The following is a 23,251-nucleotide window of genomic DNA, read 5'->3' as shown; positions in this document are numbered from 1 at the left end:
GATAGGTGGAAGTGGGTGGAGGGCTATGAGGTAAGCAGTGTCTAAGGAAGGAGGCAGATTATATGCTAGCAATGTGGGCGGGACTGGCGGGAAGGACCGCAACGGCTGGAGGGGGAAGATAACAACGGCTGGGAGAAGGGGTGGAGGGAGGCAGTAACAATTGCTCTCCTTTTGTTTTTAAGAAGGAAATAATGAGGGGAAAGGGGAATAGGCGGGGGAAGGCAAGGGGTAAGGGGGCAACCGGCTGGCTATGGACGAATGACATAGCATCTGGCCAGGATGCATGCATTAGCCCTCAGGGTCGGTGCGTGCCGGCGCTAGACGCACACCGAGCCTTGCCAGCGAAGCGGCCTTGCGATGCCCTAGAACCCCTATTAGAGGGGAAGGAAATGACAGGGAGTGGCTAGAGTAGGTCTCGCAGGCGGAGAGGGCGAAGAGGACGGTGGGGAGGGGGCTCATCGGTGGCGAGGCGTTGGTAATGGACTTGCACGAAAGAGCTGAATACTGCATTGGATACAGCTTTGGCTTGATCTTTGGCAATGCTGAGCACTCTCTTGATGCCCCAGGGGCCCACAGTGAGAATCAAAATGACGACAATGAGCGGGCCTAGAAATGGAAGGAGGTAGGGGAGGAGGGCATGAAAAAGATTAGAAGAATAGTTTGCGTTTTCTCGCTCTTTGCGGCGCTTTTCTAGTCCCTCTTCAACTTTTTTCAGATTGTCCTCGACTAGGCCGGTGGAGTTGGTGTATATGCAGCATTCTTCTCCAAGAGCGGCGCAAAGACCTCCTTCTTTGAGAAGGAGGAGGTCGAGGCCACGACGGTTTTGCAGGACTACTTCGGAGAGAGAGTTAAGAGAGTCTTTTAGATATTTGACAGCTTCGCGAAGATAGGTTATGTCTTCATCTACGGCCTGTCTGAGAGAGGAGAGGGCAGAAGACTGTGTGGCGAGGGCAGCGATGCCGGTGCCTGCCCCTGCGAGACCCAGAAGGGAAGCAACAGTTAGGGCTGCAGTGATTGGTTCTCTTTTTAGTAGGTGGAGAGAGGTTTGTTTGCGCAGCAAACGGTGGAAAAAGTCAGTGTCAGAGTGGTAGAGGACTCAAGGGGCGAGAAAGATAAGCACACAAGTTTCATTATTAGCATCGAGGGTGGCGACGTTGAGGCAGGGGGTTAGTCCAGTGGAGGTACAAAGCCATTGAGAGGTGTTATGAGGAATTAAGAATCTGGTAGTAGTGTCGGGAGAGGAGTAATCAGAGCAAACAGTAAGGGAGGGGTGAGGGCCCCGACGAGAATGAACACAGTGTCCTGTGGAGGAAACAGACTGAAAGGTTAGGGGGAGAACCGCTCTAGGCGGCACTGCTGCAGCGCGGCGCTAACTTGCTGTACGACTTCTCGAGCAGCAGGAGTGATGGTGATGCTACGGGTGGCTGCAGTTGGTGGGCTGTCTTTTGTCTGCAAGAGCTCGAAGAGGGGTTGCATCTGCGCTGTTGTGATGGGCAGCGCCGAGCGAAGCCAATTGATTTGTCCACAAAGTTGTTGGAGTTCAGTCAGCGTCATCTTGTGAGAGACATGAATTTGTGGGCTTGTGGGCTGAATGAAGTGATGAAAATGAAAGCCCAAAAATTGAAAAGGAGGTTGGAGGTTTATTTTGTCTGATTGCACGGTAAGTCCGAGGCTTGAAAGGTTTGTCATCACTGCAGAGAGTAGGTCATTGAGGAGCACGCTGGAGCTCGCTGCTAAGAGAAGGTCATCCATATAGTGGAGAATGTATGTTTGCTCTGGATGAAACTTTGAGCGCAGCGGCTCAATGGCATGGTTGACATAGAGCTGACATATGGTTGGGCTGTTCCGCATACCTTGCGGTAGCACTCGCCATTGGAATCGAAGCGCTGCGCCCTGGTTGTTGGTGCGTGGGACTGTAAACGCAAATCGTGGACAGTCTCGCAGGTGAAGAGGAATAGAGAAAAAGCAGTCCTTGATGTCGATGGTTGCTGCGTGAAAATGCTGGGGGACTGCGGTGGGATGTGGGCATCCTGGCTGAGGTGATCCCATTGGCTTAATATGCTTGTTGATTTCTCGGAGGTCGTGGAGAAGGCGGAACTTGCCTGTGTTTTTCTTGTTAATGACGAAGATTGGCGAATTGTAGGGACTGGTGGACGGCTCAATATGCCCTGCTTGTAATTGCTCTTCAACGAGGGCAGAGAGAGCTTGTAGCTTGTGAGCTGGCAAGGGCCACTGCTCGACCCAGATGGGCTCCTCTGTGTCCCATTCCAGAGGGATAGGGTCAGGTCTTGAGATGGGAGCAGTGGCCCCTATAAGGGGGGGGGGGCAGCGCAGCTAAGAAGGCTTCTGTGGTGATTCGAGCTTTTAGCTGGCTGAGGACATCTCTCCCCCAAAGGATGGTTTGGACTGAAGAGAGGACGAGTGGGCGAATTTGGCCTTTGTGGCCTTCTCGGTCACTCCAATGCAGAGGCTGGGATGTTTTCCAGGAGGTAGTGGCTCCCGTGGTGCCGATGACTTGAGGGCCAGTCTCGAGGGGCCAGTGATTGAACGCAGTGACTTCGAAGGGAATACAGGAGACTTCAGCGCCAGAATCTAAGAGTCCATCGAGCCATTGCCCATTTATCTTAAGCTCTAATGAGGGTTTTTGATGACGCGAGATAGGCATTGTCCACATTATGGCTTGGGAGTCTTCCCGAGGACCTCTTGCGGGTGGGGCTGAGGCCTGCCCCGCTGGGAGTTTAAAGGCTGCTGGTAGTTTTGGATGGCACGGCAGTCACGAGCCCAGTGATATCCTTTTCCACAGCGTGGACACGGCGTAGAAGGGCCTCTTGGTCTTCGCGGTGGTAGGGCAGAGCGGGGTGCTGGGCCTGGCCGAGGGCACTCATGGACGAAATGGCCGGACTGACCGCACCGAAAGCAGACGGAGGTGGGAGTAGATGAAACGGCCATGGCAGAAGCAAAGGCAGCAGTGAGCATTTTGACTTGCGGGTCAACGTCGCGACAGGCGAGAACCCATTCGTGGATATCTTTATCACGTATTGGGAGGACCACAGCCCGGAAGGGCGCAAGGCATCCATCTATGATGAGCTCTTTGGCAAGTGCGAACTGAGCGTCTTCACTAGAAATTTTCCGCTGGCAAGCTTCCAGGACGCGGGCGACGAATGCTGGGAAAGTTTCATTGGAGTCTTGAAGCAGTTGTGCGAGCTTGGTGGGCTGCTTGGTGGAGACCAGAGAAAAGGACCTGTGGACGAGGAATTTTACCCGGTGCCAAAATCCTGGGTCAATGTGTAGATATGGACGAGGGTCCGCGTAGTTGTTGATCCCCGTATACGCATCAGGTGGATCTAAGACACCAGCTTGGGCATTTTCTACTACCTGCCGGTCAACGGCTGCTTGGTAGTGAGCTCGCCATTCAAGAAACTGGCCTGGCGTTAAGATGGTGTGGGCCAGGGAAATCCAGTCGTATGGGAGAACGAGTTGAGTTGCCAGCTCTTCAAGGAGCTGCATTACATAAGGGCTGCCGACTCCATCTTCTTTAACAGCTTTGCGGAGGGTTTTAACTTCTTCCGCTGTGAAGGGCAGCCAAGTTTGAGGTTGTTGCGGTGTAGGTTGTAGATTTAGTGGATAAAGCTGGGGGGTATGAGAGGGTGCCTCGCTAGGAGTAGGTGGAGGGCTACTGCCATACGGTGGTGGCGAGGGATAAGCGGAAAATAAGTGAGAAAATGGCGGCCGGGCAGCATTTTGACGACAACAAAATGGCGGCGGGGCACTTCCGGGCCAAGATGGCGGGGTGGCCGCGTCACTTCTGGGCGCCGGCCAAGATGGCAGAGTAACTGCGTCACTTCCGGGCGCCGGCCGAGATGGCGGAGTAACTGCGTCACTTCCGGGCGCCGGCCAAGATGGCGGAGTAACTGTGTCACTTCCAGGCGCCGGCCAAGATGGCGGAGTAACTGCGTCACTTCCGGGCGCCGGCCAAGATGGCGGAGTAACTGCATCCGGTTGTGAACAAAATGGTGCGGGGGAAGTTTCCGGTTTAGCGGAAGATGGCGACCGTACAGTTTCCGGGGCGGAGCCGGATGCTGACAGGGCAGGAAGAGTCGGGTAAAGGTGGGAAGAAGCTCCTTTGTTCCCGCCGGCGGGCTCCGGTCCCGGTGAAGAAGAAGCCGGAAGTGCACCATTTTGGGCAGAGGTGGAGGAAGAAGGTGGAAGTTCGCCATTTTGGGGAGCCGCAGGAGCGGTCTCTGTGTGCCGCGGGGAGCTCGGACGGGGGGGCTCACGCTCGAGGGTGGCCGCAAGTTGGTCAGACAGAGAGTCAGTGTTGGCGGACTCATTGGGATTACAGTCTAGAGGCTGCTTGAGAGAAGCCTCATGAATAGTCTCGGATGGGGCACCGAGGAGACAGGCGCAGATGGCGACGAGAACAGGTAAGAGGCCTGGCGGGAAGGAGCGGTTTTCATGCTCCATTGCAGAGGCGACTCGATCTATGAGTCGAGAGTATGTGTCCGGGCTCCAGAGTTGGCAAGTGGTGAGCCACGGATTAAAGGGGAGCAGAAGGTCCCAGTATTTTTGGAGTTGCCGCAGGGAGACGCGGACTCCTTTGGTGTCGAGTAGGGCGGCGAGGGCCCTGACTTGTGGCGCCTGACGCGTTGATAGAGAGGCGCCCATGTTTAAATAGAGACAGGACGACGGCGAGGGGTCCCTACCTGGAGAACGAGGATGGGCCGTCCGATTCACAGCAGCAGCAGCAGCAGAGAGGGGCCGGGGGAGGAGCTTCCACGCTGGGCGCCAAATGTTGTCTCGTGCGAGGGCTCGGCCTCGCTTATGCCCAAGAGTCAGGGGGGGTTCGCTCCTGCCTATCCACCGGCGGGAGGTACTCCTGAAAGGAGCACCAGTTTTTCCAGGCGTGGGGGACGCGCGGTTAAAAAGGAACCACGGAGACCGCCTGAGCGCAGGATCAGGTCTGCTTTATTGCGGAAGTACACTTGGTTATATAGGGTTGGGTGGAGAGAGGGGTTGGAGCTAGGGTGGGCTAGCTACAGGGTGGTAGAGGATAGGTGGAAGTGGGCGGAGGGCTATGAGGTAAGCAGTGTCTAAGGAAGGAGGCAGATTATATGCTAGCAATGTGGGCGGGACTGGCGGGAAGGACCGCAACGGCTGGAGGGGGAAGATAACAACGGCTGGGAGAAGGGGTGGAGGGAGGCAGTAACACTGCTACACTACATGTGTTGTAGAAGTTCAGAGGAATTCAATTATTTGTGTGTAGAAAGGCCAGGACTCAGGAATAATTTGGGAAGGAAAAAGGATTTATGACCAGCTGGGCTCAGAGCTTTTCATTCAAAATCCAAGCCCTGAACAAGCTTTTTTGAGTTCTCTTTATACAGAGGAAGGGCCAAATGGTTCTTTGTTTCAGTGCTCAATAAGCTTGAATTAACATATATTTTCCACACATTCTAGATAAGCTTTAAGCACATTTGGTTTGCATTTCCCCTGAATATTTAAAGTTTATAGAGTTTGCATTTGCATTGCTAAACTGTTTCTTCAGGACTGGAGTTGTCATGGTTACTAAGGGCAGGGCTGCAGTTCTCACTGTGGCAAATGCTCAGCTCAGTCAGGTTATCTATGAGGGGATGAACAGCTCCCCTAACCATGGCCTACATCATTGCCCCCTTTATGACAGCTTATCTTGCTAAGTTTTGGCATAATTATTGTTGGAGTTATGAGGTGGGTGGCTGTTCGTTGTTTTGATTGATTATTCCACTTATCAATTTCCCAGTGAGGGCTCAAAGACAAAGTTCCTGGGTAACCTGTGAAGTTTATCCTGTTTTCAGAAGAAGTTCTCATTCTGGACAGCAGAATCCTGGGGTTGGGGCCCCCAGCAGCCATCCTGGGGGTTACTGGTGTCCACGTGGATTTCCCATCAGGCTCCAGATCCATTCATTCATTTTATTTTACCCTTAAAGAGTTTACACCTTTACTCTTAAAGGGGTGCTGAAGGGAGACGATCTCTTTTCTGTAACTACTTCCTGCTGGCCATGGGCTGTAGTCATTACCTAACAAGGTATAAAAACTTTGTTATTTTATTTTGACTGGAGGAACATGGATCTGGCATTCTGTATGAAGTTGGGTGAGGTTTTCATATGTTAATAAGATGTTTATTTTGAAAGATACAAACTTAATTAAAATTTTGGAACACCTGTTTTTAAAAGAGGACATTGGATTACATAGGTAGACAGGTTAGGTGCCTATAAAACTGGCACCCCATTTAAAAGTTAGTGGAGAACAGTATATATATATTGAATATATATTGTAATAGATAACAGTATTAGGCACTTAGCTTTGTTTTGAAGATGCATGTCATGCTGTTTAATGATTGGCACTCATGTGCTCTGTCAGATGTTCCTGGTGAACTGGCACCTTTTGGGGAGTTGGTTTTATTTAGGATTAGTGCACCAAGTTGGAAAGTTTCTTAGTTTTTAGCTGTGGGAGTGATCCGAACTACAGAATAAAGTTTTTTACATTTTGGTTTTAATTGTACAATTTTTGTTAATTTCGACCATTTGATAGGTGACTCATCATTAGCAAACAGGCCTCATTTTTGCTACACAGTAGAGTACACTAGAATAGTAAGTTGGCTGAGCCTGGCACCAATTGACCAGCTACCTGTAAGCCACTGGGGGCCCATTGTTTTTTAGCTAAGACCACTACCTTATTTTATAGACATGTTTATTAACTATTTAGAAAATGAAGTTACCAGGAATTTAACATGTCTAATATACTTTGTACCTGATTCAGAATAGAAAAGATAACATTATAATTATTAGGCACATATTTAGAACAGATTAAAAGTACAGTACTTAAATAATGTATTACTTAATGCATAAAGATTCTGAGTTGCAATGAATAGTTTTAAGTTTCAGATTTGTAATACTTTACATGTTTTCTCTCCATGGGAGTAGGCCATAATGCCAATTGTGTTTAAGTTTTACTTATAGTATCCTGGTATCATGGCTCCACTTAGCATGTTCTTCATACAGTGAGCAAGTCGCAGCATTGTTGATCCTAGAGAGAGTTTCCAGTATTCTACCAGCCTGGTGCACAGTGCTCTGTGGCACTATGGAACAGTGCCGGTCTGGAGGCGATATCCATTGTACACTTGGCTGTACTGAACCATCATTGGCTGCTGCAGGAGCTTGAAACTACAACATAGTTTTCATTATCTTCAGGAGCATAACCAGAGGTTGACATAGCAATTTTTTTTTTAGTTAGGCCAGTAATTTATTCAGGTAGGGAGGGAAGAGAAAAGGGAGAAAATAACAGAGCAGGGTTCCCAGGTAGAGAGGAAGGGGCTGAAAAGTGATAAAGAGGGCTGCTTTACAGGCTACAATTTCCCATTATAGGTTATAAATGCCCAGGTGTTACTTGTGTGGTGATCCAAGTCGGGGAGAAGCAGCTGGAGCTCAGGTCCAGAGGCAAGAGAGCATGACCACAAATATTTTTATTTAAGTGGTCAGTGACCAGCCTAGCCAATAACTCACATGGAGAGGCAACCTGCAATGTATTCAAGGCCTGGTTTGAATGCACAAGTGAGTTTGACAGTGTTAAAGTTTATCCCTTGATTTTATATATATTTTTAAACATCTTTAATGCAACAAATTATATAGTAAATGACCTTGTTTACTTATATAATTTTACCATGAAGATAATAGTAGGTATTTTACTTTAGTAGTAGAGGGGGAGAAAGCTATTTTTCATTGTTAAAATGAAAATGGAAGATTTCTAATGGAATCAAGGTAATTTTCCATTACCATTTACTTAAATATGCACCTTGTGGTGACTTTCAGACAGGTTTTATTACCACAAAGTTACTTTTTGCCATCAATACTAATCCAGGTTTTTAGTTAACAATGGCTTCTAGAACTAGAACCATTTAAATGCTTCCGTTTGGAAGATGCTTTTACAAATTCTTTTTAATTGGCCACAACCACATAGACTAGTTACCTTACATTTAAATAAACTTATTAAATTATAGTTACCTACTAAAGAAGTTTACTCTATTTAAAGAGAGCATATTTACAATTTTTTCTTTTAGCATAATTTTATTAATATGAAGTTATAATTTTCATTACTTCAAAGATTTTGTACATATAATGTTAATTTATTTAATGGGTATTTTATAAAAACAAGGGAGATTACACCCAAGGTAAATAAAATTGAAATCATTGTAGTTTAAACAAGGAATGTTTATTTTTCTTTTTTTTTTTACAGGAAGAGAAAAACTTTTTTTGTTTAACTTTTAAAACTGTGAATAATTTTAAAAGTATACTGATTACTAGGTTCCAAAATAAATTATAATTGCATAATTTGTTAATCATAATTTAGGAAAGATCTTTCCATGACTTTATGGGCTTATTTTTACTTACTGAAATTTGGTAATAGAATTATAGACCACCATTATTTTAAGGCTGTTAAAAGATTTAAACTGGGGAATTACAGGGCAAACTGATTCTTAATTCCCCAGCCTAGAAGATAGTTTTAATTTGCCACACCTAGTCTTTCCCTCAAAGCTCTTGCAAAGAGAAGGCCCTTTCCCAATAGTTCCTATAATCAGATTTCTATATGCCCTTTTTATACTGCTTAGTTTAATTTGGGCTCCAAGAATATTTATTCACATATATAACTGCATATTTAATTTTTAACAATTTCAATAGAGTTCTTTAAGAATTTTCATTGGTTAATTTGATACTATTATTCTGATGTATGAAGATATACACTGAGCAAATAGTTAGACACAGAAACACAATTCATTGATGTTACTTATAATTTGTGTTATTTTATATACCATTAGTTTAATTTAGGTTCTAGAAATATGTATTACTTAAATAACTGCATATTTATCCCAACAATTTGAACAGATAGGCAGATATGAATAGTTTGAAACACAGAAACATAGTTACTTAAAACTTTTATTTATTTTTTTAATTTGCACTATGACCATGCAGTTTTGCACAAGAATTTTGTTTTTTATCTAATGGTTTGTAACCAAAATATTCCCAATGTTTTAATACAAATTTTTTTCTTGTTTCAGATCTCTATATTTTACTTTGACTTTAGTAGATTTTTGGATGAGCAAGACTAATTCTACGTATATTCACTGAGGCTGTCAAAGCATCAGGGAAACTGGTTTCTCTCATGAATTGCCACTCTTAGGAACCCTGACAGTCAAGGCAGGGGGCCTCCTTCATTTTTCAAGTCCTTGGAGATGAAATTTTCCAGTGGAAGTTTAACCTCTAGGGTCAAGAATTCCACCAGGCAGCAATTTAGTCCACACTTGGAATCATGAGAGAAAGCAGGGTTACTAATACCAGTAGGACAGGAGACAGGGATATTTCGTGTTTGCTTCTCCCTGAGCTATAGGGACAGAAGCTGTTATGAAATAACCATAAGCAAAGGCAAGGGGTGAGGCTAGGCTCGAAGTGACCATAGATGAAGAGGCAATTCATGAGAAAAACCATAGATGAAGGTAAGGTTAGTTTAGAATTTACACTTACAATAATAGGTTCAGGCTAAATTCATCCAGTTATAATTTCAGTTATTATCTTCTTACTGTTTTAAAATGTAAATACATCTATAAATGATTTTAACTCTTAGTTACAGTTTTAATTAAATTTTAACCTTAATGTGAATTGGATACCTTTATTAATTAAATTACAAGAATTTTATTAGTAACAATCATGTGAAGTTCTGCCTTTTCCTAGTTACGGAAAAAATTTTCATCTGCAAGTTATGCATTTAGTTCACCAGCAAGAGAGTATTGGTATTTAAAGATTCATTTTTAAACTACTTTTTACCATGGATTCTTAGGCATAAGCAACTGACAAAAGCCAAACACAGATTTTAAAGTAGAGGTTTATCCTTTTTTCTTTCTTCAGTTTTACAACCGTTACTGCTGACTTTCCCAGCCAGACCATTAAAAAGGCTATCAAGTGATTAGAGGTCTATTGTTTTCAAGCAATAGCCTCCTTCCTTTAGACAAGTTTACATGCTTAGAACATTTCAAAGCATTTTTACATAGACTTACAGAGAAAGAAAGATTTGGAAAAGTAGAACCTGAGCAGAATGCAACTTTATTTTGGCCTTTGACACCTTAGGGAGGGAACTTTATTGCAATTATTTTGATCCTACTCTGCATCCCCTTCACCTCCCTCCTTCCAGACAGTTCAGTACATAACAATTAAATAGGAATGTGGCTTATGAATACAAGGCATGGACTTACTGGAAAGGGGCAAGCTGCTTCCCCTTTCCAGGGAGGAGAGGAGAGAAGATAATGGTGGTGAGTTCCAAGTTGCTAAATTTGGCCCAAAAGAACCCTCCAAATTCAGCACCTTTCCTGGGGATCCCCTGTCCTGGCAGGGCTATGATTCAAGTCACTGACTCCAGCAGCCGCCCTGACTGACCAGCTCCAACAAACTCGGGGTGTGACACAGACTCAGACACAGACAATCCCTGAGTTCCTGCAAATGGGGCCGACCCAGGGAGGCAAGACAGCAGAGCATGCACACACACATTCATGCCACGGTTTTGCTTCACAAGCTACAATCAACTCACTCCTCCACCAACAGCAAGGGAGGGTTCCAGCTCAACCAAATTCCACCACTTTACACAACCACACAACTCCAACACCAGCATTGAACTGACACAGACAGAAGAAAAACTCATTAATCTGACCCATAAGTTTTTATATATATCTCCTTCAGCACGACTGCCCCTGCAGCCATTACAAACTTTAGAAAGTGAGAACACTTAACATTAACATCTGATATGAAGTGAATTCATTCACAATTCAGCACTATAAGAAAAGATTCCATCCAGACCTTGTCACTGTTTAACTTTACACCCCACCCAAGCTCTACTAAAAAGGCTGATTCATTTTCCTATAACCAAGTTTTTCAAAATCCAGACCAATTTCCAGGACATTAGGACTCAAACCTATAAACATCCTTTTTTTAAATTATAATCAAGCCTTCACTATTTCAGTGGAAACAAGACCAGAAACCAGATTCTATATGCAGTTAGACAAACCCCAAACACCAGGCTTTTTCCTTTTTTTTCTTATTTTCCTTTAGATCTGGAGAGAACAGCTTCTCCCCAAATTTCTGGAGGTACTAGGATCCTCTCTCAGGAGGTGATCAGCCTCCCACCCTAGCAATTAAAGCTAGGGTTCTCCTGACTGTGCTCCCTGGGGAGTCTTACTTTCTTCCATGTTTGGAGTCTTTTTCATTCCCAGAATATTTCTTCAGACCTTCCACTGCCCTCAGTTTTCATCGGGAAGATTCCAGTGGAGCCCACATCTTTTCTGGACTAAATTTAATCGAAGGGCACCCAGATTGGGGTTCACCTGAGTCCTCCCAGCTTCCTCAGAGATCCAGAAGGGGTAGCGAAATGCTAACTTCTCTGGCCTTCATTTGCCATTCTGGACAAGTCCCCCAAAATGTTGTAGAAGTCAAGAGAAGTTCAATTATTTGTGTATAGAAAGGCCAGGACTCAGGAATAATTTTGGGAAGGAAAAAGTATTTATTCATGACTGGCCGAACTTGGAGTTTTTCATTCAAAATCCAAGTCCTGAACAAGCTTTTTTGAGTTCTCTTTATACAGAAGAAGGGCCAAATGGTTCTTTGTTTCAGTGCTCAATAAGCTTGAATTAACGTATATCTTCCACATCCTAGGTAAGTTTTTAGCATGGAGTTCATACATTCTAGATAAGCTTTCAGCACAGTTGGCTTGCATTTCCCCTGACCATTTAAATTTTATAGAGTTTGCATTGCTAAACTCTTTCTTGGGGACTGGAGATGTTGTCATGGTTACCAAGGACAGGACTGCAGTTTTCACTGTCCCACATGCACAGCTCAGTCGGGCTATCTATGAAGAGATGAACAGCTCCTCCATCCATAGCCTAAGTTACATGGTAATAGTTACATTGTAGTTTACACTCTCCCTCAGTACATTCAGTGGGTTATGGCAGGAAATATAATGTCCAGCATCTGTCCCTGCAATATCATTGAGGACAACTCCAAGTTCCAAAAATGCCCCCACATCACATCTCTTCTTCCCTCTCCCAGCCCTCAGCAGGTACATGGCCACTTTCTCCACAACAAGGCTACAATTTTTTTCTTTATTTCTTTTTGACCGCGTTTTCTACTTTTTTAAATCCACATGAATGAATTGCATGAAAGTTTCTCGCCTTCTCCCTCCTGCAGTGAAGTAGGAATGAACCCCGGTGGTCACTGGCGCGGGGCGGTGGCGGTGTTGGGAGTAAAGGAAAGACCAGCTCTGGAGATGAGGATGTGGAAAGCAGGGCGGGGGCGCGATGCGCAGTCCCTCCATCGCCCACACGCCCCTGACGGAGCCCCCACCCCCTCGTCCCCGGAAGCCCCTCGCCTGCCGCTGCCCCTGGGCTCGCCCTGGGCGCCCCGCCCTGAAGTCCACGCTCTGCTGCCCACGCAGACAGGAAGGGCGGCCCCTCCCAGCTCTCCCCCTGCGCGGCAGGGATTCAGGAAGTCCCACCTCCCTTGGCCTCAGGCTCTTCTCCTCGCCCAGGGCCGGAAGGGGCCTGACTAGCCTGGCGAGGAGCGGGCACTGGGTGCTGCCACTCGAGGTGCCAGGAGTGTGACCACGCAGCTGCGGGGCCCAGGCGCCTCCCCCGGCCTTGCCGCCGTGCTCTCGCCTCTTCCTCTCCTTTGGCTCCTTTGAAAGTGACTCGGTTTAAGGAAAGGGGGTTCCTGTGCAGGGGGGGAGCCCGAGGCTGAGGGGCCTGGGAAGGCACCGCCACCCCACGACGCCCCCACCGTGGTCGGCCGGGAGGGGGCACCTGCCCTGCCTGGGGCCCGGGGAGGCAGTGACGCCCGAGCAGACACCTGCTGCCGCCCTGCCTCCCCCGCCCAGGTGGGGCAGCACCCAGCAGGCCCTGCCCTGCCCGCACCCACCTACCTCATAGGAGGTCCTGGGTTGAATTCCCATGCCTCCTAAGTAAGAGGAGCTAAACAGTGAGCTCCCACGAGAAGATGACGCAGAGAAGAGACGCAGGGAGGAGATACAAGGAGGGACACAACAAGCAGTAGCAGGGGTGGCTCAAGAGAATGGACCCCTCCCTTCCACATGGGAGGTTCTGAGTTCAAGTTCCAGTGAGTCCAAAAAGAAGACAAAAAGGGGTGTGAAATATTTTTTAAATAAATCTTTTTAAAAAGGGAGGGGTGGGTCTGTGCAGCACTGCAGGGTAGGAAGTCAGGCTTTCCCTGACCTGTGAGGGGCACACAGCAGGGCGGGCACATGAGGAAGGGCCTCAGCTTCTGCCCCAGGAGACCCCGAGCTCAAGGGGCCCCAGGGGACAGGTGGCTTCACCTGGCCATGTGGGAGCTCACTCTTAGGGGTCTTGAGCTCCAGCCTCAGAGGACTCTCCGCATGGAGCCAGCCCCGTGGCTGCCCTATGGACTCCCCAGTGCAGTGAAGAATTGGGCTCGCTGCCAGCAGAACCCCACCTGAGAAGGAACCCCCTGCTGGCTGTGGGCAGGTGCACCTGGCCCCCAGGATCCACCTGAGCCATGGACTGACCACGACCTGAAATTGAGGTCCAGGGAATGGAGGGAAGGGAAGGGCATCCCGCAGGCACACCCCTTCTTTGTGAGAAAGGGAGGCGCAGAGGAGCCCAACACTGCAGGAATGTGCCCTGGGGTCGAGGGCACTGCCCGCTGCCTGCCTCTCAGAGCTGGCTCGTCTCCAATCACCAGGTCTTGAAGAGGCTTCCCCAGAAACATCTCAGTGTTTAACTGTGCCTTCCCCACAGCCAGGCCTCCCCAGCCCTCACCAGACTTAGAGTGCTCTTGGGACGCTCCCTTTTCCATTCTCACCCCTTCCATCACCCTCCTGTGCCTTCCACTATCCCAGAGTGACTTGAGATGCTCTGCCAGACCCTTTCCCAGGATCTGGTGATTCCACCAGGAATTTAGTACAGGATCTCGCTTTTGAAACCTGTATTATGAGTGAAGAATTGCATTTTTAAAAATTTTTTTTTGCGGGGTTAAGCTGGATTTTCTTGGCCTCCTGCAGACCTAGAGCCCCTCCCTGGAGTGAGCACCATCTTCCCTCTGAACTCTGATCTCCTGGATGTCTCTCTCTGCTGCTCTCTCCTCCCTCTTTCATCTCTCCCTTCTTCGCAGCCCTGTAGACTCTGGACCAAGTTTCTCTACCCACTGGCCTCATCCTTACAGACAGTCTCCTGGAAGCACCAAGCATCTCATGGGGTCTCAGGTGCCTTGCTTCAGAATGAAAAACCCAGAGGGTTATTTTTCTTCCCATATTTTGAATGTCAGCCAATTACATTTCAGTAGTGATGGGTTTGTAAGTGAGAGTTAGACATTAACAAATGGTTAGGATCACTGAGTCAACATATATGTTGACTTTGTACTTTCCAATGTCTTGTGGAAGAGCCAAAAGTCAACATCTGAAATTACTGAAACTTGCTGAACTAGAGCCCAGATGCCTTGATCTTTGATACTGGTGGTAAAACTATGTAATATTTATCTTGTGACTATAGAAACCTGGTGACTGACACAGACCTGCGGAAGGCTCGCGCTTCTCCTCTCAGCGCAACTCCCCCCACCACGTCCACGCGCGGAAATCGGGAAACACTCGCAGCTCCCTCAGAAGCCACCAAGGCCAGCAGCAACTAAGCAGGAAACAAAAACTCACCCTCACCCCGCCCCCAAAGTGCCCCGCAATGTGTCTAGCCGCGAGGGGAGCAGCGAGGCACTCTGGGGCCAAGACTGCCTTGGGCAAAACGGGCTGGACCTTTTCTGGGCAGTCCTCCTTCCCTTAGGAGGAAGCGCCTGGACTCCGGCCCCTCAAACCCTCACCCTCCTGAGGACGCTTTCCTGCCCTACCCCTCACTCGCGTTCTCTCCTTCTCTTCTGTCCTTCTCCCCACCCGCCTCTGTCCTCCTCTGTGGGCGCTTCTCCCTTCACCTCCCTCCTGTTCCTGAGTGAAGCTCAGCGCACTCCAGGCCCAGCTTCCCCTCTTTGACTCTGTGTGTTGAGATTCTCCTGCAGCTGATATTTTTATTTACCATGCAATTTCTAATAATATCCTCATATGATACTTTTTATTTCTGTGGGGTCAGTAGGAAGGTACCTCTTTTCATTTGTGATTTTATTTATTTGCCTCTTCTCTCTCTTTTTCTTTGTTAATCTAGTGAGGGATTTGTCAATTTAATGATTTTCTCAAAGAACAAGCTTTTGGTTTTATGATTTTCTCTATTGTTTTTTTTTTTTTTCCTCTCAATTTCATTTGCTTCTGCTATAATCTTTATTATTTCTTTCCTTCTGCTTGCTTTGGGATTAGTTTGCTGTTCTTTTTCAAGTTCCTTCATTAATTTAGTGAGATCTTTGATTTCAGCTCTTCTTTTGTACTATAGGCATTTAGGGTTATAACTTTCTCTATGTCTTCACTGTATCCCTTAAGTTTTGAGAAGTTATGTTCTCCTTTTCATTTATCTCAATATATTGACTAATTTCACTTACAATTTCTTTTCTGTTCCTCTAATTGTTTAGGAGTGTGTTGTTTAGCCTCCACATTTGCAAATTTTCTCCTTTCCCATTGATTACTGATTTCAGTTTCATTCTGTGATGATCTGAGAAGGTGCTTTGTGTAATTTTAATCACTTTATATTTATAGAGACCTGCCTTGTAACCTAACATGTGGTCTGTCTGGGAGAAAGATCCATGAACACTTGAGAAGAATTGATAGCCCACTGATTTGGGATGCAGCATTCTGTATATGTCTTTTGGGTCTCTTTATCATATCATTGGAGTTCTCTGTTTCCTTGTTGATCTCCTGTGTAGCTGTTCTGTCTAATGATGTGTGTGGTGTGCTGAACTCTCCAAGTATTACTGTAGAGATGTCCATTTCTCCCTTCAGTTTTGCCAGAGATTGTCTCAGGAGAGCTGGCTGTCCAGCTCAGCAGACTCGTGGCCTCACCCAGCCTGATGACTCTTCCTACGAGTCACTTAATAGTCGCAGCCACCTGATTAGTCATCTATTCCAAGTGACTGTTTAGTTCACGTGTCTGTTTTACTCCTAAGTCTGAACTCTGCAGCTTAAAAGCAAGTTCATGTTTGAGAGCCCTGAGAGGATCCAGCTGCTGCTGTGGAAACACCAAGGCACCCGCTTCTCAGACATCCTTCTCCAGTGCCTTCACAGCCAAGTCTGTCTCTTGTCTCCTGTGGATCTCTCTCTCCAGCTCTTTTTCAAAATCCAGTTGTAATTGTGTATCCTCCTTTCAATGCTGTTATAGAAATGGGGCTCACTGGGACACAGAGGCTGATATTTGCTGACAGGAAGTTTATTAGGAAGCTCCCCCAATGGAGGGGTCTGAAGAATAGACTTCAGCCTGCCCACCCAGCATGTTGGGGGTCTGAAGAGACACTTCACCTTGCCCCTGTAGGGTGGGGTATGATTTTATACAGTACATCAATAGGTGGGAAACTGAGTACAGCCTGGGGCCAAATGGCCAGGGGGTAGTGTGCTATGAGGTAGGGTATTCTTGGGGTGGGGAAAGGTGGATGGTGTCTGGGCCAGAGTGGGTAAAGGCCCATATCTGCTCCACTTTGCTTGTTCTTGGCAGGCAATTGGCTGCCTCAAAGCAGGTAGTCTGTGGTTCAGTCCATTAGGGCTGGAGGCTGCCTTTCCCTGATTAATGTCATGGGGGAGTCAGTAGGGGTCTTATGACCTGTTAATCCTTGCAAAGCTCATAAGGGGAACCTCTAACCTTCCTAACTCTTTATTTATACCTTTATATGATGACAGACCTGAGTAATGGGAGTGCTTGGCAGAACGGGAGGGTGGGGGGATTTGGGACCTCGACTCCGTCTGGCTATTTCCTGCTGTCAGGGGTGGAGAGGGGTTCCCTTCCATCATGCCCGGTGGGTTTTGGCTTCTGGTCCCAAAGGGGTTGGTGTTGTTCTTGCAGCATAAAAATGCCATTCACGTGTTCCTGACCTGTTGACTGCACGATTCGGTGTAGAAATTGGCAAGACACTGTAAGAGGCAAGGACCAAAAACAGCAGCAGCAGTGCTGTCAGTGATGGTGTAATAATGGGTGGAAGGATGGATTTTAGGGTGAGGAGAAGAGAGAAGTGAAGATAACCATGACTGATTTCCATAGCAGTGGTCTTGGTCACTCTGAGTGATTTCTATGCTTTCCTTTAAAATTCTGAGGTTTTCTTCTACCTGCCCTGTTCTGTTAATATAGAAACAACAAGTTTCACATATGACTGCACAGGTGCCTCCTGCCACAGTGGTGAGGACTCCATGCTCTTCTACTTTGTATGACAACTGATGCCAGGCTGTTAATTTCCAGTTGTTGATTGTGGCCTGATGGTTGTGTTCCAGGATAGCTGCAATGTCAGGGAGATACTTAGGATGGCTTGTTCTAACACTGGAATTCCTACAAACCACAACAGACTGTGGAAGACGGTGTGCTGATGCCAGGCCTTTCTAGGACTGGGTTATCATGGGCGTGATATCCAGTTTCTGGGTCCACTAAGAAGTGCCTCTTTTTCTGTTCCCTCAGTTGTTGAGGATGAAGTGAGGTTTCAAGGAAAGAACCAAGATTGGGTATTTGTCCAGAGGAGGCCCTGTCTTGGGGTTTTAGGATGGTGGCATTAGGAGTAATAGATACTATAGCGCACATTCCCCTCCACACTGTGGGGAGTGCTAGGTGTGCAGCGTTTCCACCAGAAAACAGAAACCTGTGCCCACAAGGTTAGTGCTGTCGAGGGGCCTGAAGGTGTGAAATAAGATGCAGGTTGGGAATGTTGGGTATTTGGGCCTCCTGATATACTACATAACACATAAGGAGCATTGTGGGGTTCAGAAGTATCATATGTTAGTTTAGTTTGACAAAGGAGATTTCAGAACAGAGAAGTTCAGAAATTCTTTGGGTTTTTTCTAGGTTCTAACCTGGTTAAATTATATAATTGTCCTGATTGTGTTCCTACTCCAAATAACTCAGTTTGTCTATAAGAGCTATTGAAGCACAGGACATTTTCACTATAATTTTTATTGCTTACTCATGTAGGTAGTGTTTGATTGATACCTAGTCATCACAAAATAGGGTTGACTTAAGGTGTTTGTTTGGCACTTTCAAACCTGCCTGCCAGTGCAGTGTGGTTGTGTTAAAGAGTAGAGCATTATTACAAGATGTAGTGGGTACACGACCTAAATTAGTTATGTAAGGTCATGTATAGATATTTAAGGCATAAAAAAGGTCTGCCCATAGGACTGTGACCACAACAATAGAATTTTCCCCTGAATGAGAGATGTTCAAGTCCTGATGGAGAATAAGTATATCTTCATATTCTGGTCACCTTGGGGGTGGGGGTGGTGGTGTGTGTGTTCTGTAACCCATCAGCCTCCAAAGCCAGTGTGCTGTGGGTGGACACCCAGGAGAGTTCCTGGGCTTAGAGGAAAGGTGAGTAAGGATGGAGTTCCGGTGTGCACATGCTTGGGGCATATCCAGCAGTCAGAATGGTTAACCGTGGTTGCTGAGGTTTGGATGGTGTCTGTAAGGGGATGGTGAGGGTAAAATATAGGACATCCATCATAAAGACACTTTAGTCAATAAAGAAAAGGAAGTGGGTGGCAAAGGAGAAGAGGATTTCTTCAGGGTAAAATCAGAAAGATCTCCTTGTAAACACAGGTCCTGAGTGATGTTGAGGTATTGTTCTAGTGAAAGGGAAGAGGGAGTGACAAAGCCCATCAAGTGTGAAGAGAGAATGATACAAAACATGGTGGCCTTTAGTAACAACTTATGAATTGGTGCCTCCAGAGTTAAGTGTAATTATGACTGAATGGCAGGAAGGAAAGGGAGGGAGATAAGAGGGAAACAGGGTCGATGGTAATTGGAACATTGTCACCTTATTTCTTGTGACTTTCAGCATAGGTCTCCAGAGGCTCACAGGTGCACTTACCTTGAGCCTCAGGATCTAGTAATTTGCTGTTTGCAGAGGGAAGAGGAGCAGGCTTTAATCCAGAAAAGTGTATCCATGATGGAAATTTTAAAAGTTTTGCTGCAGTGGGAGTGGTTAGGAGAATAAGAAAAGGACCCTCCACTTTGGGGTTAAAGGCTGGGGTGAAAGGCCTTTAGGTACACCAGTTACCTGGATGAATAGGTAGTGAGGGGAGAAGGTTCCAGTACAGGAAGAGTGGAGTCAGTTAGCTGATGCAAGAATGAGCACATTTCTGTTAGGATGACTATTGCTTTTGAAATCTGATGATTAGGGGTATAATGGCAAGGGTGAAAGGGCATCCATACAGGATTTCAAAGGGGCTTGGGAAGTGCAGTTTTCAAGGAAGGGTTGGAATTCCATGAGAGCTAAGGGCAGTTCAGCCCATGGAGTCTGAACCTCATTGTGAATTTGGTTAAGTGTTGTCTTAGGATCCTTTTATATGCTCAACTTTTCTGGAGGGCTGAAGTCTGTAAGGAATATGTCACTTCCATGTAACTCCTAAGGCACTGCAAACCCCTTTTGTGATGTGAGGAGAAGGCTGTCCCATTATCTGACTGCAGAGAAGAGGGAAGGCCATGTCTGGGAATTGTTTCTGTTAACAGGGTGTTAATTACAACATCAAACCACTCGGAGGTGATGGAAATGCTTCAACCCATCCAGAAAAGGTGTCCACAAAGACAAGAGGTATTTAACTCCTTGCAGGTGGCACATAGGTAAAGGCTAGTTGCCAATCTTGTCCTGGCTTAGAGCCTCTACCCTGGTGGGCTGAGAAAGAGAGGTGTGGAGCCTCCATGGATATTAGTTTGTTGACAAATAGAGCAGCTTTTTCTAATTTCTTCTAAATGTTTTAGAGTTCAGGGCAGTGTTGAGTTAGGTAAGAGTTTTGAAAGCAGCTTGTTCCTATGTGGTACTGGTTATGCTGGGAGGTGAGAAGGTTGTGGGTTTTTATTCAGGTAAAAGAATCTTTCCATCCTTCATAAAGCACCCCTCAATGTGCTTTGCTCCAATAATGGGAAACATTGAGGTTTCCTCAGGTGTATAAGGGACAGGATATGGAAGTAATAGAGAAAGGGCGTGATGGTGGAGTGGGAACCTGGGTGGGGTTGGGTTGCCTGTACTCTGACTTCATTGTTTGCTCAGTTATTGGCAACAGATATGGGGGAATTTGATTTTTGGTGCCCTTTGCAGTGAACTATAGTGGCTTGAGTTGGAAGTGATACCCCTTTGATTGTAGATGAGATCTTGGTTCACAATGGAGGATCTGCTAGAAGTCAGGAACCCTCTCCCTCACCAGATGGGGGCATGCAAGGGTAGGATGTGACATGCGTGTTTGGACTCAGTGTGGATGTTTAGGGCATGCCCTGTCTCTGACCAGTGCTCTGGGGAGGGCTGTGGGCTCAGCTTGTTGTGAGGTTGTGTGGGGAAAAGGGGACCTGACTCAACAGGTTCAGTGAATGTAACAGTAGTATATCCAGCTTGTGTGGTGGTGCTAAGGTTCATAGAACTGCCATCAGTAAACCTCATATGAGTAAGACTAGGAAGAGGGGTGTCTAGAATATCAGGAAGGGGTTTGGTGAGGAGGCCAAGCACTTCACAACAGTCATGTACAGAATTAGCATCAGGCATTTTGGGGACTGGGTTGTGTTCAGTGGGAAGGAGGTGGAAGGACGGAGAGGATAGCAGTGCAGGGAGACTTCAGGCTTTGTAGAAGGGTGAGAGGAGGACAGTGGTGCAGGGAGACTCTGGGCTCTGGAGAAGGGTTGAGAGGAGGGTTTGGAGGCAGGTGGAGGAGATAGATGCAGTGGCTTTGTGAGTTAAGAGAGGAGGTAAGGAATAATGAAAAGTATCACGATGACTTATCACAGATAGTGTAAACTTCTTGCACCAGAAGGGAAGCAGTTGTGAGGGTTTTGAGGCAAGTTGGCCAGCCAAGGGTTACAGGATCTAACTGTCTGGAGAAGTAGCAATGGCGCGATTATCAGGCAGTAGGGCTGTGTTAGGATTCCTAGTGCACGTCCACCTCAAGTATGGACATGGAGGGAGAAGGCCTCAGCGGGTTTAGGGAAGGCTAGAGCAGTGCAGTCACTGAGGCTTCCATAAGTTCACAGAAGGTGGACTTGAGCAGTAGAGGGTGAAGAAGAGCTCATGAAGGTGCCAGTAGCAGCTTGGTAGAGTTTAGATATGGGCCCAAAATCGAGAGATGTAAAACATTGACTAGCCCTAAGAAAGAAAGGAGAGCTCCCTTGGAATGTGGTAGGGGATGGTCCCTGATGGTTGGATTCAATCCTGATTAGATGTTTCCATGAGGGAGAGAGGTGCAGACCTAGAGAGGTTACTTCAGTCCTGAAAAATTGTCCTTTGTTTGGGGAGACATGCTATCCCTTATCTCTAAGAAGGTAAAGCAGAGGTCATAGAGGTTAATAAGGAGGGGCTGCAGAGGAGTGAGTCATCAATATATTGAAGAAGGGTACAAAGGGAAGTGGAGGTCAGACAGGTCTTGGTGTAGGGCCTGTCCACAATGTGAGGATTGTCTCTAAGCCCTGGGGAAGGACCATCCCTATTTACTGCTAGGGTTTATGGGGTCCTCAGGTCCATCAACATGAAGGCAAAAGTGTCCAGGAAGTTCCATCTAAGGGGATAGTGAAGACTCCCTTAAGACCAGTTACAGTGTAGTGTGCAGTGTGCAGGCCTATGTGGAGCAGAGGCTGTGTGGATTGGGAGCTAAAGGAACCATGGGCTGTGCAGTTTTCTTGATGGTTCAAGGTCCTGTGCGAGGTGACAACTCCCATTTGGCTTCTTTATTCCAGGATGGGGTGTGAAAAGGGAGGTGGTTGGGGGCAAAATCCCAGCAGCACAGAGATTGTCCATAGTGGGCTTAAGACCCTGTGGAGCACTGAGGGATGGGATACTCAGGAATGTTTGTGAGAGAAGAGGGGGTTTAAGACTATCATAACAGCGGGGTGGTGTGCTGTGACTGAAGGAGAATTAGTTCCCAGAGCTAGGGGCTCACTTCTGCTCACAGTACAGGAGTTGTCGCAGTGTGGGCTCGCCCAGAGGGCTGCTGCAGGGGCAGTGTGGGCTCGGGCGGAGGGCTGCAACACACAGAGGGGCCTTCCAAGAAGGCGCTCTGGGGCCGGCAAGGTGCGGAGGATGCACGGTAGGAAGAAGACTACCGAGGAGACCAGGATCTGTGTGCAAGTCTGATTTATTCAGGAAGTATAGCGGTTAATATAGGGCGAAGACAGGGGAGGGGCAGGGGGCATGGCCGGGGGGCGGCAGACGGCTGATAGGTTCGTGCAGGGGTGCATCACTGGTTGCGGGCAGAAGACGGGGTAGCCAGGGTTCTAGGCGGCAGCGAGGTGGGGCTGTCATGGCGCGGCAGTGGCCCTCGGGGGAGAGGCGGGGTTAGGCCACCGAGGGGGAAGCGGGCGCAGCTGGGCAGAGGGGCAGGCAGTACGCCCGAACCCCAAGCGGAGGGCCTTAATGCCCGTTCCCGCCACCCGGGTCCGACTCGCACCGGCGCCTGGAGACGAGCCGACCCTTGCTGTCGCCGCTCTCCCACATGGTGCCACCCTACATTTCCCCCTTTTCTTTTATTAAGCGCCGAAGAAGGTGGAAGAGGAAGGGCCAGCACTCATTTTGTTGGGGGGGGCCTCGCCAGGCAGCGCGTTCGAGAAGCCTGTCTTGGGGGGGGGTGAAGGTGGGTGGCAGTGGCCGCTGGGCCCTTTCAGCTTGGGCTAGGTGGAGTAGCCGCAGAACTTGTTGGCGGAGAGGGTCGGGCTCGGCATTCAGGGTCATCATGGCCACCCGAGGGGCGAGGTGTCACTGGCGACGTTTCTCTCTCCGGGTCAGGCGGTTCGGCGGTGGCGGGCCGGATGAGGCGTCCTGGGATCCAGATGGGCTGGGCGGCGTCATCTGGAAAGACACAAGCAAAACCCCTTCCCTGGGCAAGGAGGGGGGCAGGCCCTGACCAGATGTTAGTCTTGGGGTCTTTCCACTGAACAAGGGGGGCCTGTGTGGGCCGGTAGGACAGGCCCCAATGAGCATGTACTGGGGAAAGGCCATCCTCATCAAAGCAGAGGAGGTTGTGGTGGATTAAGGCAGAGGTGACAATTTCTCCAGGTGTGTGGCGGGGATGGTTGCTCCTTTCCTTTTGAATAAGATGCTTGAGGAAGAGATGAGTGCGTTCAACC

The 23,251-nt window shown here is 47.6% G+C and overlaps 1 protein-coding gene and 1 pseudogene across 1 annotated transcript in view; one reads left to right on the top strand and one right to left on the bottom strand.

Annotated features, from left to right (window-relative positions):
• LOC139437329 (E3 ubiquitin ligase TRIM40-like) overlaps positions 1 to 23,251 on the top strand; it is a 174,065-nt gene that overhangs the window by 12,235 nt on the left and 138,579 nt on the right. The gene's annotated exons all lie outside the window — the stretch shown is intronic.
• Positions 16,052 to 23,251, bottom strand: part of LOC139437360 (protein RUFY3 pseudogene) — a 166,509-nt pseudogene continuing 159,309 nt past the window's right edge.

This window comes from Dasypus novemcinctus, chromosome 22, assembly GCF_030445035.2.
Source record: "Dasypus novemcinctus isolate mDasNov1 chromosome 22, mDasNov1.1.hap2, whole genome shotgun sequence".
Lineage (NCBI taxonomy): Eukaryota > Metazoa > Chordata > Mammalia > Cingulata > Dasypodidae > Dasypus > Dasypus novemcinctus.
The sequence above is the reverse complement of the archived record's forward strand: the minus strand, read 5'-3'. Positions and strand labels throughout refer to the sequence as shown.